The sequence below is a fragment of the Tamandua tetradactyla genome, chromosome 7 (assembly GCF_023851605.1).
Source record: "Tamandua tetradactyla isolate mTamTet1 chromosome 7, mTamTet1.pri, whole genome shotgun sequence".
In the NCBI taxonomy this organism is placed as follows: Eukaryota; Metazoa; Chordata; class Mammalia; order Pilosa; family Myrmecophagidae; genus Tamandua; species Tamandua tetradactyla.
In genome coordinates, this window is record NC_135333.1 from 88,814,784 (window position 1) to 88,833,849 (window position 19,066).

Below are 19,066 nucleotides of genomic sequence, written 5' to 3' on the forward strand. Positions count from 1 at the left end.
CGGGCGAGGCGCGGGCGGGGGAGCCGCGGCGCGGTGGCTGTAACCCGAGCGCCCGGCCGAGGGGGGCGCACCCGCGCGGTTCTTCTCGCGCGCCCAGCCGCGCAGCCCGGTGGAGGGGCGGAGCCGCACGGCCGCACGGCCCGGCCCCCAGCCCAAAGGCACCAGCCGCGGGAGCGAGCCGGTCGCCAACTCTGCCGCTGCCGCGCTTGACCAGCCTTCCGCGCAGCGTTCCTCACAGCGCCCCGCAAGCCCTCAGCGCCCCGCTGAGTCTCGCCCGCCCGCTTAAGGTAGCGGCGGTTTTGGGGTGGCTCCCGCCGCGGCTTTTTTCCTGCCCGCGCGCTCGCGCACTCCGGAGACCCCGCCAGGGGCGTCCGCACTCACCTAGCCCGGCGGGAAGGTGAGCGGAGAGGGCGCGCCGAGGAAACGGGGCCTCCCGCCTGTGCCGGGTGCGCGGCCTGGGGAGCGCTGGGACGGCAGACTCGGCCGGGAGACGCGCGGGGCTGCGCGGCGCTGGGCAGGCGCTGGGCGGCCGCCGGGCTCCGGGCACCGCCGCGTCCCCAGCGTCCCGCGGCCGGCCTCGCCGGGCGGCCTGTGGGGGCGGCGCAGTTGCGAAACTGAGTAAGTATTAACTTTACTCGGCAGCGGCGATTTCTGGGCAGCGTCTGGGACCCCTCCCTACTCGGAGCCTCTAGGCTCCCTTTTCCCCCGCCCCCTCATTCCTCACTCTGTACCTTCAGTTTCTTCGGTTCTGCCCCCCACCCCGCTCCCTCCGCGGGTTCCCCATTTCCTTCCCGTTCACCTTTTCCCTGTTTTGTTACCCTTTGCGCGTTCTCCTTTGCCTCTGATTTAAAGTGTGAGCTTGCTCGTTGCTTTTCTTTTTCTTCCCGACCTTGTTCGTGGCTTTTCTTTTTCCTGCCGGTGTCCTTGGGAGGAGAGTTTAGAGGCCACTTTTGTTGGAAAGGGAAATTCTCTGGCTTCTTAATTTTTTTTTTTTTCTCCAAATGACTGTCGGACGCCCCGGGTGGCGGTTAGTTGAACGTTTATTTTCACCTCTGAAAAAAATGATTGGCTTATAGGTTTTTAAGTTTCGTTTGAACGATTAACCATCCCCCGTCCATATTCCGCCTCGCCACCAATCCCTGTGAGGAGAGGCGTCCAGAAGAGGTTACTTCAAAGTAATTCTTTTTTGCACACTAGAAACTTTGGGGTGGGGGTGGGGGTAAATCGCAGAAAGCCTGTTAGAATTCAACTTTAAAGGGAGTGAGCTTTGAATATAGGTCCTTGTGCAGCGCTGGGTGTTAAACCGAGTTACGCTGTTATTTTAGCATCTGAGAGTCGCATTGGTGTTGCTAAACCACTTTACCAGCATCGAATGACATTTTGAACAGTGCAAGCATATGATAAAATTGCGGTCAATATTGCCCGGTATCTTTAGGGATTTCGGGGGGAAATGGATGCAGGACACGTTTTTATAGATGATTTAGACCTGTCAGATTAGCCCTATCAATCCATCAAAGCACTGCATTAAAGAAATAATTCCGTCAGCCTGAAAACAGCGAGGACGAACATTTATGGATTTTTCAGTAGAATGTGGCTCAGCAGTTCTTCATTAGATATGTTTTGTCCCCAAGAAGCATCTTTAAAATATGTATAGATTTCTGCCTTTCTGTTATTTGGAGTAACTGCTTCTTCTGGTAGTAAACCTCTTTTTTTCTTCTTCTTCTTTTCTTTTTTTTTTTTATTAAATAAAGCCCTGCATCTTTGGGTTGCCAGAAGTTGCTATCCTGTTTTGAGGTTCCAGAAAACAGGAGGCTTGCTTACTGTTTTCAGCGTCCTTCCCTTTATGTGGGTGAAGTAGTAGTGAATGACACCTAGTTCTCTGTAGAGAAAGAGGTGCAGGGTGGATACAAGAATCAGGGTGCAGGACACAGCACCTATCATTTTGGTAAGTGTGAGATTTAAGTTTCGGGGGAAGGGGCATATTTATTAATGGTGCTTTTAATTTAGTCTCCTTGGGGAACTCTCCCCAAACCATAGGATCATACTCCACTTTAAGGAGACAGAACATAATTCAGTGATTATCCTATTGAAGCATCAGACATAGCAAAAAGCAGTTTGTGTTAGAGATTGATAAAACCTTTCAAAAATCACCCCCTTCCACATTTTCTCTGCTTTTACGACTCACGATGGTACTTTCAGAAATAGACACAGTTGACAGTAATATATTGCGTTCTTTCTACATTAACTGATCAAGCTTTATTTCTGGGATTCGATAGCTAAAGGGAACATTAAGGATACAGGAAGGGAGCAAATCACGGGACTGTACATATAGGAAAGGCATTGAGTTTGCAGAAGTGTCGGTGTGCTGCAGGGAAAAGCAGTTACAAAAAAAGAGAATTTAAGTTGTTTTTTAGAGTAAATGTTTACTGAACTTTGACATTGGTTGAGATATTTTGGAATTGTAGATTTTAAATATACAGTTATATCTTATTTTTGGTATGTATTTTTTTCTTTAATATGGTTTTTTTGAGATATATTCACACACCATACAAACCATCCAGAGTACACAATCAGTGGTTGGCAAAATTATCATATAGTAGTGCATATATCACATGATCAGTTTTAGAACATTATTTTTAATGTTTTTTTTTTTAATATGAAAACGTTCAGCTTTTGTAGACTTATGTACTGGGTACATTAATTTTTTATCTGAATGCTTTGGTCATTTTGAGAAGTGATTAGTTCTGCAGGGTTTCTTACTCATTAATTGATCTTTCTTATGCTGATTTGTATATAATAATGTGGGAGTAAAAATACCTGCTGCTGGATGTTGTTGCTCTTTTCATTATATATTAGCTCCTAGTATAATATCTTTGCTCGTTTATTATAAAACATTAAGACCCTAGATATCTTGCTAGTGTTCAAAACATAGCAAAACTCTTTGCAGGTAAGAAAGGATGGGAGTGGGAGTGGGACTGGAAAATATTATGCAGTATAAATCTGAGGATTTGGATTTTAAAAAGAATGTATCACCTATTTACTCTCTATAGATGGTTGTGTCCTCCAATTCTAAACAGATTTCAAAACTCAAGGTGAAAAGAGAATTTTCAAGTACTCTGTATAGTGGAAAGAATGTTTACCGCACAGTCAACCAGCCAGACTTGGGTGGCAAGTGAAACTTTGTCACTTCCTAGCTGAACAAGCTTGGCCATGCTACTTCAACCTCTCTGATCTTCAGTTTGCTTTCTGTAAAATGTTATTCCTACAAGGGATGTTGTGATAAGTGGAACATCTAATATAGTGCCTGGCACATCTAACCCAATAAATGACAACATCTCAGACTTCTCCAGAACTGAGCTCTTGATCACCAACTCTTGCAAACTGTTCTCCCTCTATTCTTCTTTGTCTTATCCATCAGACCAGTAGCTCAGATGGGGAATTTTCCTCAGTTCTCTCCTCTACCATTCCCACCCAACTAGTTCTTTACAAAGTCCTGTCCTTTTTTTCTGTGAAATCTTTTTCAAACCTATCTGATTTTCAGTCTCCACTATGCTATCATCCTAGACCAGGCCACCATAATCTCTTTTTACTGCAGTGGTCTCCCTGCTTATTCTGTTTGCCAGTCTGTCTTCCCACCAGTAGTCTGAAAAAATTAAAAAAAGAAATCACTTGCTGTTTAAAAATGAAGAAACACATAGATTCTTTGGAGAAAATATAAAATCCTTAGCATGCCTACAATCCCTGCATGATGTGGTCCCTGACCTCCACCTACCTTTCTCACTAGCTACATTAACTGTCTCTCCAGCAGATGTGCGTGAGGGCTATTCCTCATACAGTTGGTTAGGACCATAACTTCTCATCTTTGTATGCTAGTTCAAATACCTTGTCATAGAAAAGCCTTCTCTAATCAGATCAGCCTCATCCTTATGTAAATTAGGTCTCTTTTATTTTCTCCCTCATAGCTCAAACATCTTTTTTTTTTTTAATATTTACCACAATTTATGAGTATATAGTATTTAATTGTTTTATGTCTTTCTCTTGCCCTTGAGGGTAGAGATAATGTCTGATTTGTTCACTGATCTATACCCAGTTCCTGGTATATATAGTAGGTGCTCAGTAAATCTTTGTTGATATGATGAATAAATTATAACATCACTTTTGTATTCACATCTTGATTGCCTTTTTTTTATCACTGTTAAATTTGTTTTTCATAATAGGAAAACCAGACTGGCACTCTCGTATGTTACATCTTTGCTGATTTAAAACAACCTTTGGAGATTGTTTTTAGGAAAATTAATGTGTTTGGGCTGTGTGGAAAAGTCACTGTTAGTAACAAATTGAGACACCTTTTATTTAGCATTACCCTTGTGATTTTCTCTTGCAGATAATCCTTTTTCTAAGTACATCATTAAAGTAATTATACTTTTTTCATTAGCACAGGATTACTGAAGGGAAAAACTTTACCATACCATATTATTTTACACAATATCATGTAACACAATAGTCAGTTGCTGTTGATTACTCAGTCCCAGACTTCAAAGGAAGATAAGGAAAGAAAACTCTAGTAGGAAAATGAGAGTTATAGTTCTAAAGATGTTCATTACTGTTCAGCTGTTAGTGTGACTTGAAACAATTAAGGGAGAGGAATAGTTGTTTGAAAATGAGAGCCACCTGGAAGTGTTTTTTTTTTTTTTACCCTCTCATTCTCTCACTAGTGCATTCCTTCTTTTAGCCTTTTAGAAAAGTCTTGTGACTTCCAAGGCCAAGGAAGGCTTAAAGATTTATTTGAATATTTTTGTCATGTGGTTGCTCTTTACAAAATATTAATTTGAAGTATTTATGTCATTATTATTATTTCTAGCCCCTACTTATTACATATTCACCTGCATTTTCTTCTTTTTTTTTTAGGACTTTAATTTTCCTTCCAGATTTTTCCTCACTCTCTTAGAATGTAACTACATTTCTTTTCTGGTTTTGTACCTTGTGGGTCACTAAAGTATGCAGGAAACTTTGGAGTTCCTTCAGAATTTATTGCTCAGCATTCATTCCAGAGCTTTCTCCAAACTGTGGGACCTCCAGGTGGTCTAGTTTCCACCAGCCAGCAACTAGGTACCTTGGATTGGGAGTGCAGGGAGGATTAAAGCAGCATTTTGAACACCTATTATGTGTCAAGCTCTGTGCTTCATGCTCTTACAAAGGCAGAAGGGGCAGTTCATCTGGTCAGAGTCATAAAAAGGAACCTTAAGCTTTTTATATATTTGCATCATGCAAGGACTCTCTTGTTCCCTCATTTCCCCTTTATCCAGACACTTTAGGCATGACAAGATAGCGTTGCCCTGTTTAGTCTGACCCTTTACATACCTGGGTGCTCATTTTAGACATGATTTTGCATGTATAAAAATACTGGGAGTTGGACAGGAGAGTGGGATATTGTGTGATTTGCCTTTGTGCTGTGCCTCTGTACCTCCAGGGCATTTGCCATCCGAGTAGCCACCACAGTGGAGAAGAGAAAAGTTATGGTTGGAAGCTCTTGCTATTTTTTTCCCTCAAGTGCATTTGCCTACTGGTTACTTGCCTGACCTTGAATAAGATGCCTGGATCTTTTAGCACCAATAATATTTATTACCTATTTTGTTCACAGCATTGCTGTAAGGATTTAGAAGACTTATTTTTGGCAATTTTTTTTTTGTCACTTTCAGATGTATCTCAAAGCTCATTACATTTAACTCTAGTATTCTACAGTTTTCTGCTTCAAGAAAAATATTTCCTTATTCAGTAGCATATGGTTTACTCATTGTTTTGAGGGAAAAAAAAAAGAAAAAACAAACAAACCCAGCTATAAATAAAGATTGTAACAAAAGGAGGGTTGTGATTGTTTTCTAGCAGGTTTTATTAATGTGGGTGACATATTTTTTCACCCTTGTTAACTGTCATTGACTTCTGAATGCTAAATTATGTTTATCCTTAATTATAGTAATTTTATTATTGGAAAATCACTTACGATTAAATGATTCTTCCAGATATGAGTACATATGTTGCAAAAATTTGGGTTCTCTTAATGGGTAGATATTGGATAAAAATAAGATTTTACTCTTATTTTTGCTTACAATACTTGAATAGATTAATAATCTATGAAAAATGTTTTGGTTTGCTAAAGCTTCTAGAATACAACATGCCAGAAATTGAATGCCTCTTATAAAGGGGATTTATTAAGTTGCAGGTTTACAGTTCTAACACCATAAAAATTGTCCAAACTAGGGCCTCCATAGAAAGATACTTTATTCAAGAAAAATTGATGGGTCCAGAACACCTGTGTAAGCTGGTAAGGTATGTGACTGGCATCTGCTGGGGTCTTTGGCTTCTGGTTTCAAACAGCTTCTCTGGGGGCATTTACTTTCTGCGTCTCCAAATGTCTGGGTCTCCTGTTGGCTCTGCCATCCAGAATACCTCTATCAGCTGAGAAGGCATGTGGCTGGTATCTGATGGGGTCTTTGGCTTGAGGATACCTCTCTCAGCTGGGAAGGCACATCTCAATGTCTGATAGCTTTCTCTTCATTTCATAAGGCTTCCCTAGGAGCGTTTTCCTTTTGCATCTCCAAAAGTCTGACTGTGTGGGCTCTGAAGCTTTTTCCAAAATGGTTTCCTCTTAAAGGACTCAAGGTGGCCACCCCACCTTGAATGGGTAGACACACATCTTAATGGAAACCACCTAATCAAAAGGTACCACTCACAATTGGGTGTGTCACATCCCCATGGAAACAACTTAATCAAAAAGTTCCTACCCAAGAATATTGAATCAGGATTAAAGAACATGACTTTTCTGGGGTACACACACTTTAAAACTAGCACAATACCCTACTGTAGAAATACCATGGAGAAATAGATTGGGGATATTTTGTAACATTTAAAGTAAAATTTGGCCATTTCTAAAGGAAGGTCTAATATCTGATGCATTAGATGTCAGGAAACCTTAAAAGTAATTTATTTCTGCTATATTTTCCTTCATATACTAAAATGTAATGAATTGTCTGTCACCCCCAAAATTTTCTTATACCCCTTGGTAACTCCTCTCTTTCTTCACTTCTCCCCATCTTTTCTACTTTCTGTCACTGTGGAGTAGTTTGCATTGCCTAGAATTTTTTTTTTTTTTTTTTTTATACCTACAGATTACTAGTTTATTCAAGTTCAAGTTAGCTGGGTGTAATGCTTTTTTTTTTTTGCATGGGCAGGCATGGGGAATTGAACCCGGGTTTCCAGCATGGCAGGCAAGAACTCTGCCACTGAGGCCCCATGGCCCGCCCTAGGCTAATGCATTTTTTTTTTTTATTAATTAAAGAAAAAAAAAGAAATTAACCCAACATTTAGAAATCATTCCATTCTACATATGCAATCAGTAATTCTTAACATCATCACATAGATGCATGATCATCATTTCTTACTACATTTGCATCGATTTAGGAAAAGAACTAGCAAAACAACAGAAAAAGATATAGAATGTTAATATAGAGAAAAAAATAAAAATAATAATAATAGTAAAAAAAAAGGAAAGGAAAAAGAAAAAAAAAAGACAAACAAACAGACAAAAAAAAAACCTATAGCTCAGATGCAGCTTCATTCAGTGTTTTAACATGATTACTTTACAATTAGGTATTATTGTGCTGTCCATTTTTGAGTTTTTGTATCTAGTCCTGTTGCACAGTCTGTATCCCTTCAACTCCAATTACCCATTATTTTACCCTGTTTCTAACTCCTGCTGGAATCTGTTACCAATGACATATTCCAAGTTTATTCTCGAATGTCAGTTCACATCAGTGGGACCATACAGTATTTGTCCTTTACTTTTTGGCTAGACTCACTCAGCATAATGTTCTCTAGGTCCATCCATGTTATTACATGCTTCATAAGTTTATTCTGTCTTAAAGCTGCATAATATTCCATCGTATGTATATACCACAGTTTGTTTAGCCACTCGTCTATTGATGGATATTTTGGCTGTTTCCATCTCTTTGAAGTTGTAAATAACGCTGCTATAAACATTGGTGTGCAAATGTCCATTTGTGTCTTTGCCCTTAAGTCCTTTGAGTAGATACCTAGCAATGGTATTGCTGGGTCGTATGACAATTCTATATTCAGCTTTTTGAGGAACCGCCAAACTGCCTTCCACAGTGGTTGCACCATTTGACATTCCTACCAACAGTGGATAAGTGTGCCTCTTTCTCCGCATCCTCTCCAGCACTTGTCATTTTCTGTTTTGTTGATAATGGCCATTCTGGTGGGTGTGAGATGATAGCTCATTGTGGTTTTGATTTGCATTTCTCTAATGGCCAGGGACATTGAGCATCTCTTCATGTGCCTTTTGGCCATTTGTATTTCCTCTTCTGAGAGGTGTCTGTTCAAGTCTTTTTCCCATTTTGTAATTGGGTTGGCTGTCTTTTTGTTGTTGAGTTGGACAATCTCTTTATAAATTCTAGATACTAGACCTTTATCTGATATGTCATTTCCAAATATTGTCTCCCATTGTGTAGGCTGTCTTTCTACTTTCTTGATGAAGTTCTTTGATGCACAAGTGTTTAATTTTGAGGAGCTCCCATTTATTTATTTATTTCCTTCTTCAGTGCTCTTGCTTTAGGTTTAAGGTCCATAAAACTGCCTCCAATTGTAAGATTCATAAGATATCTCCCTACATTTTCCTCTAACTGTTTTATGGTCTTAGACCTAATGTTTAGATCTTTGATCCATTTTGAGTTAGCTTTTGTGTAGGGTGTGAGATATGGGTCTTCTTTCATTCTTTTGCATATGGATATCCAGTTCTCTAGGCACTATTTATTGAAGAGACTGTTCTGTCCCAGGTGAGTTGGCTTGACTGCCTTATCAAAGATCAAATGTCCATAGATGAGAGGGTCTATATCTGAGCACTCTATTCGATTCCATTGGTCGATATATCTAACTTTATGCCAATACCATGCTGTTTTGACCACTGTGGCTTCATAATATGCCTTAAAGTCCGGCAGCGTGAGACCTCCAGCTTCGTTTTTTTTCCTCAAGATGTTTTTAGCAATTTGGGGTACCCTGCCCTTCCAGATAAATTTGCTTATTGGTTTTTCTATTTCTGAAAAATAAGTTGTTGGGATTTTGATTGGTATTGCATTGAATCTGTAGATCAATTTAGGTAGGATTGACATCTTAACTATATTTAGTCTTCCAATCCATGAACACGGTATGCCCTTCCATCTGTTTAGGTCTTCTGTGATTTCTTTTAGCAGTGTTTTGTAGTTTTCTTTATATAGGTTTTTTGTCTCTTTAGTTAAATTTATTCCTAGGTATTTTATTCTTTTAGTTGCAGTTGTAAATGGGATTCGTTTCTTAATTTCCCCCTCAGCTTGTTCATTACTAGTGTATAGAAATGCTACAGATTTTTGAATGTTGATCTTGTAACCTGCTACTTTGCTGTACTCATTTATTAGCTCTAGTAGTTTTGTTGTGGATTTTTCCGGGTTTTCGACGTATAGTATCATATCGTCTGCAAACAGTGATAGTTTTACTTCTTCCTTTCCAATTTTGATGCCTTGTATTTCTTTTTCTTGTCTAATTGCTCTGGCTAGAACCTCCAACACGATGTTGAATAATAGTGGTGATAATGGACATCCTTGTCTTGTTCCTGATCTTAGGGGGAAAGTTTTCAATTTTTCCCCATTGAGGATGATATTAGCTGTGGGTTTTTCATATATTCCCTCTATCATTTTAAGGAAGTTCCCTTGTATTCCTATCTTTTGAAGTGTTTTGAACAGGAAAGGATGTTGAATCTTGTCAAATGCCTTCCCTGCATCAATTGAGATGATCATGTGATTTTTCTGTTTTGATTTGTTGATATGGTGTATTACATTAATTGATTTTCTTATGTTGAACCATCCTTGCATACCTGGGATGAATCCTACTTGGTCATGATGTATAATTCTTTTAATGTGTTGTTAGATACGATTTGCTAGAATTTTATTGAGGATTTTTGCATCTATATTCGTTAGAGAGATTGGTCTGTAGTTTTCTTTTTTTGTAATATCTTTGCCTGGTTTTGGTATGAGGGTGATGTTGGCTTCGTAGAATGAATTAGGTAGCTTTCCCTCCACTTCCATTTTTTTGAAGAGTTTGAGGAGAGTTGGTACTAATTCTTTCTGGAATGTTTGATAGAATTCAGATGTGAAGCCATCTGGTCCTGGACTTTTCTTTTTAGGAAGCTTTTGAATGACTAATTCAATTTCTTTACTTGTGATTGGTTTGTTGAGGTCATCTATTTCTTCTTGAGTCAAAGTTGGTTGTTCATGTCTTTCCAGGAACCCGTCCATTTCATCTAAATTAATGTATTTATTAGCGTAAAGTTGTTCATAGTATCCTGTTATTACCTCCTTTATTTCTGTGAGGTCAGTAGTTATGTCTCCTCTTCCATTTCTGATCTTATTTATTTGCATCCTCTCTCTTCTTCTTTTTGTCAGTCTTGCTAAGGGCCCATCAATCTTATTGATTTTCTCATAGAACCAACTTCTGGTCTTATTGATTTTCTCTATTGTTTTCATGTTTTCAATTTCATTTATTTGTGCTCTAATCTTTGTTATTTCTTTCCTTTTGCTTGCTTTGGGATTAGTTTGCTGTTCTTTCTCCAGTTCTTCCAAGTGAACAGTTAATTCCTGCATTTTTGCCTTTTCTTCTTTTCTGATATAGGCATTTAGGGCAATAAATTTACCTCTTAGCACTGTCTTTGCTGCATCCCATAAGTTTAGATATGTTGTGTTTTCGTTTTCATTCGCCTCGAGGTATTTACTAATTTCTCATGCAATTTCTTCTTTGACCCACTCGTTGTTTAAGAGTGTGTTGTTGAGCCTCCACGTATTTGTGAATTTTCTGGCACTCCGCCTATTATTGATTTCCAACTGCACTCCTTTATGATCCGAGAAAGTGTAGTGTATGATTTCAATCTTTTTAAATTTGTTAAGACTTGCTTTGTGACCCAGCATATGGTCTGTCTTTGAGAATGATCCATGAGCACTTGAGCAAAGGTGTATCCTACTGTTGTGGAATGTAATGTCCTATAAATGTCTGTTAAGTCTAGCTCATTTATAGTAATATTCAGATTCTCTATTTCTTTATTGTTCCTCTGTCTAGATGTTGTGTCCATTGATGAGAGTGGGGAATTGAAGTCTCCAACTATTATGGTATATGTGTCTATTTTGTGTTTGCAGTGTATTCCTCACGTATTTAGGGGCATTCCAGTTCGGTGCATAAATATTTGATTGTTATGTCTTCTTGTTTAATTGTTCCTTTTATTAGTAGATAGTGTCCTTGTCTCTTTTAACTGTTTTACATTTGAAGTCTAATTTGTTGAATATTAGTATAGCTACTCCTGCTCTTTTCTGGTTGTTATTTGCATGAAATATCTTTTCACAACCTTTTACTTTCAACCTATGTTTATCTTTGGGTCTAAGATGTGTTTCCTGTAGACAGCATATAGAAGGATCCTGTTTTTTAATCCATTCTGCCAGTCTATGTCTTTTGATTGGAGAGTTCAGTCCATTAACATTTAGTGTTATTACTGTTTGGGTAGTACTTTTCTCTACCATTTTGCCTTTTGTATTTTATATGTCATATCTAATTTTCCTTCTTTCTACACTCTTCTCCACACCTCTCTCTTCTGTCTTTTCATATCTGTCTCTAGTGCTCCCTTTAGTATTTCTTGCAGAGCTGGTCTCTTGGTCACAAATTCTCTCAGTGACTTTTTGTCTGAGAATGTTTTAATTTCTCCCTCATTTTTGAAGGGCAATTTTGCTGGATATAGAAGTCTTGGTTGGCAGTTTTTCTCTTTTAGTAATTTAAATATATCATCCCACTGTCTTCTTGCCTCCATGGTTTCTGCTGAGAAATCTACACATAGTCTTATTGGATTTCCCTCGTATGTGATGGATTGTTTTTCTTTTGCTGCTCTCAAGATCCTCTCTTTCTCTTTGACCTCTGACATTCTAACTAGTAAGTGTCTTGGAGAACGCCTATTTGGGTCTATTCTCTTTGGGGTGCGCTGCACTTTTTGGATCTGTAATTTTAGGTCTTTCATAAGAGTTGGGAAATTTTCAGTGATAATTTCTTCCATTAGTTTTTCTCCTCCTTTTCCCTTCTCTTCTCCTTCTGGGACACCCACAGCACGTATATTTGTGCACTTCATATTGTCCTTCAGTTCCCTGATCCCCTGTTCAAATTTTTCCATTCTTTTCCCTATAGTTTCTGTTTCTTTTTGGAATTCAGATGTTCCATTCTCCAAATCACTAAATCTATCTTCTGTCTCTTTAAATCTATCATTGTAGGTGTCCATTGTTTTTTCCCTCTTTTCTACTTTATCCTTCACTTCCATAAGTTCTGTGATTTGTTTTTTCAGATTTTCTATTTCTTCTTTTTGTTCAGCCCATGTCTTCATGTCCTCCCTCAATTTATCGATTTGGTTTTTGAAGAGGTTTTCCATTTCTGTTCGTATATTCAGCATTAGTTGTCTCAGCTCCTGTATCTCATTTGAACTATTGGTTTTTTCCTTTGACTGGGCCATATTTTCAATTTTCTGAGCGTGATCCATTATCTTCTGCTGGTGTCTGGGCATTTAGTCAGATTTCCCTGGGTGTTGAACCCAACAGGTTGAAAGATTTTTCTGTGAAATCTCTGGGTTCTTTTTTTCTTATCCTGCCCAGTAGGTGGTACTCGTGGCACTCGTTTGACTGCGGGTTCCACCAGGAAAAGGTGCTGTGGGTCCTTTAACTTTGGAAAACTCTCGCCGTGGGAGAGGTTCGCCAGCCGAAGCGGCTTGGAAGAGTGCCAGCCAGCCTGGGGATCCAAATGCGGGGAGGGTCGCCGGCCTCTGCAGCCCGGGAGAGCGCCCGTCTGAATCTCCTAGCCAGCCCAGGGCGCCAAGCGTGGCGGGAGGGTGCCAGCCGCCACAACCCGGGAGAGTGCACCGTTCCCAGTCAGACCGGGAAGCCACATGTTTGGAAGGGACCCCGGTCACCGTTCTCCATGGCCTGGGGATCTCCGATCCAATTCTCCCTGTTGGTCCGGGGGGCCGCGCGTGGGATGGGCACCAGCTGCCGTGGCTTGAGGGGACCGCCTGTCCAGTTCTCCCAGCTGGCCCGGGAAGAAGGAAGGGAGGGACTCCGGCCGCTTGCCGCCCCGGCCCTGGAAAGCCCGTGCCCCTCAGCGATCTCACCGGAGTGGGTTCTCCCAGCCAGTCAGCCGTTCCAGAATGGGGTATGCTGTCTTTTTGATTTCTGTCGTGGCTCCGGGAGCTGTTCTGTATCGTTGCTACTCCCCTAGTAGCTCTTCTGGAGGAGGAACTAAGACCCGCACGTCTTACTAAACCGCCATCTTCTCCCCTGAAAAAAAAAAACGCTCTAGAATTTTTAATTAATGGAGTCATACAATATGCACCTTTTTTTTTTTTTTGGTCTGGGTTTTTTCACTCAATATTTTTTGGCAATTCAGCCATGTTAGTTTACGTAGGAGTAGTTCATTCCTTTTTATTGCTGAGTAGTATTCTGTTATTTGGATGTACTACAGTTTGCTTATCCATTCACCTGTTAATGGACTTTATTTATCTAATTACTGTCTACTACAAATATAGCTGCTATGCACTTTTATATTTTAAGTCTTTGTATGGATATAGGCTTTGCCTTATTTTGAGTAGGTACCTAGGAGTAGAATGTCTGGATCATATGGTAGGCATATGTTTAACTCTTTTAAAAACTGCCAAGTTATTTGAAACTACCATTTTACATTGCCACCATCAGTGTGTAAGAGTTCTAATTCCTTCATATCCTTGCCAGCACTTGGTATGGTCTGTCTTTCTAATGTTTTTTTTGGTTGTATCTTACTTTGTTTTTAATTTATTTTTTCTAATGTCTAGCAATGTTAAGGGTTTGAATATGTGGTGTCTTTACTTTGTTTTTAATTTATTTTTTCTAATGTCTAGCAATATTAAGGGTTTGAATATGTGGTGTCTTTTTTTGTTTTGTTATCTATGTGCCTTCTTTCATGAACTGTCTGTCTATTCAAGGTTTTGCCCATGTTTTTATTGTGCGCATTTGTGGAATTTTGAGAGTTTTTAAAGTAATATTTTGGATATAAATCCATCAACTATATGCTTTGCAAGGATTTTCTTCCAGTTTATGGCTTGTTTTCTCATTTTTTAAACTTTTTTTTTTTAAAGATATAACATATACAAAAAAGCGATACATTTTATTTTTTATTTTTTGGGGTTGACATGGACCAGGAATCGAACCCAGGTCTCCTGCATATAAGATGAGCATTGTACCACTGAACCACTCATGCACCCTCAATTTTAGCAAGTAATTATTGAGCAGATTTCGATATTGGTATGGGTTACAGTTCTATAATTTCAGGTTTTTCCTTCTAGATGCTCTGAGACACTGGAGCACTACATTGAAAAAAAAATCAATGTAGTGATTCAGTAGTCCTACTCATTTGTTAAATCCTAACTTCTTTATTATAATTTTTCCTTCTCCTTTGATCTTTCTTCCAGTCTTTATGGTTATTTGGGCTATGCCCATTCTAACTTTTTCATGTTGGAAAGGGGTTGTTGATGATATGAGATAGGTGAATGGAACTGGTTGATGTTTTTGGAGAGACTGGCCTCTAGACTCTGTGCTTTTCCTATCCTGCCCAGCATGTGGTACTTCTCTGCCCACAGCTTCTTACTAGCAGGCTTCCCACCCAGGCTGAGTAGAAGTAATGAAAACATTATTTTTGTTTTCCAGCCCCTGGGGCCTGAATTTCCTGAAAGAGGGCCTCCGTTTGAGCTGGACCCTACCCCCCTTTTCCTCGGAAAGATATACCCTTTAGGGAATAGACCACGTGACTGTTTACTTTGTCTCTCAGATATGCATTAATTACGCCCTTACCTGGGGCAGTGCTGGAGCCTGAGAGTGCAGCTATATCTAATAAGCTGTTAAGAAGTTGAAAAAAAGCCTTTTCAAAGCTCAAACTCCACTCTCCGGCTTTGCCGAACAAGATCTGGAGTTGGTATGTGGCTCTTTGTGTTTCCAGGCTCTGTGTGCCCCCATTTCCTGATGACCAGCCCTTTTCCAGTATTTTGTGGTGTCCAACTCAAAAAGTCTCTGGATTTTCTTTTTTTTTTTTCAGTCATCCCTGTTCCCTCTCTGCTCGGAAGAAAACTCCTAGTTACTTTAAGTGTTTACTCCAGATTTATCTGTTCTTGGGGCCTGTTTTCAGTAATCAGAATTTGTTAATTAAGTCTGCCATTGGAGCTTGGTTTAGCTAACTTCCTCCTACTACTAGTAAAGTCTCTTTCATTTTCCCTTGGGGAACCAGCCTGCCTTGCCTGGGTGGGGCGGGGGGGAGGTGTCAGTCTCCACAGCTTGGGAGACCTACAGTTCTGTGTGAGATCTTGGCCCTTCTCCCCATGCCAGAGTGATGTACGATATGTGTCTGGTCACTAATGTTCCCCCCAGTAGTTGTGCCATACAGTTCCTGCTGTTTACTAGCTGATCTGGATGATGACTAAATTCCACACGTTACTATGCTGCCATCATCAAGAACTCTCATTTCATCTTACTGCTGCATAATATTACATTGAATGTGTATACCACATTTTGTTTATCCACTCATCTGTTGATGGGCACTTGGGTTGTTTCCATCTTTTGGCAATTGTAAATAGTGCCACTGTGAACATCAGTGTGCAAATGTCTATTTGTGTCACTGCTTTTAATTCTTCTGGGTATATACCCAGTATTGGTATTGTTGGGTTATAGGGCAACTCAATGTTGTTTTCTGAGGAACTTTCAAACTGTCTTCCACAGCAGCTATGCCATTCTACATTCCCACCAGCATTGAATAAGTGTCCCAAGTTCTCTACATCCTCTCCACCATTTGTAGTTGCCTGTTTGTTTAGTAGCATATATAGGTGTGAGGTATCTCACTGTCTCCTTGATTTGCATTTCCCTCATAGCTAGTAAAAATGAGCATCTCTTCATGTACTTTTTAGCCACTTGTATTAGCTCTTTGGAAAAATGTCTATTCATATCCTTTGCCAATTTTTATAATTTTTGGTTGAGTTGTATAATTTATGTACACAGGATATCAAACCTTTGTCCAATATATGGTTTCCAAATATTTTCTCTGTTTTAGTTAGCTGGCTCTTCACCTTTTTGACAAAGTCCTTTGAGGCACAGAAGCTTTTGATTTTGAGGAGTTCCCATGTATCTATTTTTTATTTTGTTGCTTGTGTTTTAGGTGTAAAGTTTAAGAAACTATGTCTTATTACTAAGTCTTTAAGATGTTTTCTTATATTTTCTTCTAGAAGTTTTTTTGCATGGGCAGGCACTGGAAATCGAACCCGGGTCTCCGGCTCTGCAGGTGAGAACTTGACCACTGAGCCACCGTGGCCCACCGCCCTTCTAGAAGTTTTATGGTGCTGTCTTTTATATTTAGGTCTTTGATTCATCTTGAATTAATTTTTGTGTAGGGTATAAGGTAAGGTTCCTCTTTCATTCTTTTGGCTCTGATATCCAATCCTCCCTTGCCCATTTATTGAAAATACGATTCTTTCACAGTTCAGGAATTTGGGAGTCTTGTCAATTATCAATTGACCATAGTTTTGGTGGTCTATTTCTTCACTCTTGATTCTATTCCATTCATCAATATTTCTATCTTTGTGCTAGAACCATGCTGTTTTAACCACTGTGGCTTTTTAATAAGCTTTAAAGTCGAAAAGTGTTAGTCCTCCCATTTTGCTGTTTTTTTAAGGATGTTTTTAGCTTTTCAAGGTCCCTTTCCCTTCCAAATAAATTTGATAACTAGCTTTCCAAGTCTTCAAGGTAGGTTGTTGGAATTTTGATTGGTATGTGTTCTAGTTTGCTAGCTGCCAGAATGCAATATACCATAAATGGAATGACTTTTAAAAGGGGGAATTTAATAAGTTACAAGTTACAGTTGTAAGGCTGAGAATATGTCCCAATTAAAACAAGTCTATAGAAATGTCCAATTTAAGACATCCAGGGAAAGAAACCTTGGTTCAAGAAGGCTGATAATGTTCAGTGTTTCTCTCTCAGTTGTAAGGGCACATGGTGAACATGGTGACATCTGCTGGCTTTCTCGTGGCTCTACAAAAAAGGACTCTCTCCAAAATGTTTCCTCTTTTAAAAGGATCCTAGTAAGCAACTCCACCTTCAGTGGGTGGAGACAGACCTCCGTGGAAGTCATCTGATTAAAAGTTACCACCCACAACTGGGTGGGTCACATCCACATGGGAACAATCAAAATGCTCCCACCCAGCAATATTGAATAAGGATTAAAGGACATTTCTTTTCTGGGGTCCACCATAGATTCAGACCAGCACATTCCACCCTTTGGACCCCCCAAAAAACATGCTCTTTCCAAATGCAAAACACATTTATTCCATAACAATATCAGAAAACCTTAAACCTTTTCAGTAACATTACAAATACAATACAAGGTTAAAACCAGTATAAAATCTCAAAATTAGTTACAAGCATAGTCTATTCTAAGGCAAAATTGTCCTCTGGCTTTGAACCTATAAAAACGCAGAACAACGTATTTGCTGCCAACAAACAAAGGAGGAACAGTCATAGGATGCATATTTGTATTTCCATAGGGAGGAAAGAACACAGGGTCACTGGACACATACAGTTTTGAAAACCCACAGAGCAAAGTCCATTAGATTTCAAAGTCTGAGAATCATTTATCTTGGGGACTTTAGAAGGCGGTAGTCCAACCCTTTCCATGGGCTTGGGTGGGTCCACTCTCCTGGCCCTAGGCTTCTTGACTTCAGACCTCAGCCTCTGTGGTTTTGCCTCTAAAGTTATCTTTCCTCCAATGTGTCCCTGAATCCCCCAGGTCAGACTGGCAGCAGCTCTGTTTATACAGGTCCTACAACACTCTCGTCGGCTTTCTGTGCAGTAGCTTTGGATCATGCCTATCAAACATAAGGAGTTTCCACAAAGCCTTCCCGAATAACTCCTTGTCCAATCCTGGCTTTCTCTGAAATGGCTGACTGGTTTCACATTTGGTCAAGTCCTCATATGGGGCACAATTCTCTGGGGTCTCCCTTACAGGAAGCCCAGAATTCTCCAGAGCGTTAACTTCTGGTATCTTTGTACCCAATAGTTCAGTTCTCAGCTTATCTCTTTCCTGTCGCATTTCGCTGTGAGTTGTGAGGTGAAACCAGGCTGCACTTTCTACATTTAATTTGGAGATCTCTTCTGCTAAATATCCATGTTTATAGCTTTTGAAATCTGCCTTCCAGCCAAAGCCACTAGTGAATTTTGCCATATTATCTGCTGTTTTAACAAGGATCGCCTTCCTTCCAGTCTGCAATAGCACGTACCTCATTTCTGTCTAGAGTCTGGTCAGAAGTATCTTTAGAGTCCACGTTTCTACCAATAGTCTCTTCAAAGCATTCTAGGCCTTCTCTATCAGGCTTCTCACAACTCCTCCAGATTCTTCCCCTTATCTATTTAAAAAGCTGTTCCCACATGTTTGGTATCTGCAAACCACAGCAGCACCCACTCCTCAGGTGCCAAAATCTGTGCTAGTTTGCTAGCTTCCAGAATGCAATATACCAGAAACAGAATGGCTTTTAAAAAGGGAAATTTAATAAGTTACAGATTTACAGTTCTAAGGAAATGAAAATGTCCAAATTAAGGCACCAGCAATAGCTTACCTTCACTCAAGAAAGTCTGATGGGTCAGGGACACCTCTGTCAGCTCGGTAGTCATGTGGCTGGCATCTGCTTGTTCCTTGCCCCTGGGCTCTATTGCCTTCAGCCTTGTTCCTATGGGAATTCCTTACTTTGCTTCTCCAGGCCTGGCTTTCATCTCTTGGCTTCCCTTGGCTGTCTCCAGGTTCTGACTTGTTTAACATCTCATGGCGACTTCTGCTGAGCTCCAGGCATCTCTAAACATCCATGTCTTTGTTATCTGAAGCAGCTGTTCTGAAGCTTCTGTAGGTTCTGTCATTTTGGCTCTCTCTCCAGTATGTTTCCTCT

General features: G+C 39.9%; 1 protein-coding gene across 2 annotated transcripts in view; it reads left to right on the forward strand.

Moving 5' to 3' along the window:
- Positions 1-534: 534 nt before the first annotated feature.
- RASSF8 (Ras association domain family member 8) overlaps positions 535-19,066 on the forward strand; it is a 196,457-nt gene continuing 177,925 nt past the window's right edge. For both annotated transcript variants that reach the window (XM_077170342.1, XM_077170346.1), the window contains exon 1: positions 535-618. The gene's annotated coding sequence lies outside the window, so the exon portion shown is untranslated. The remainder of the gene's footprint in view (positions 619-19,066) is intronic.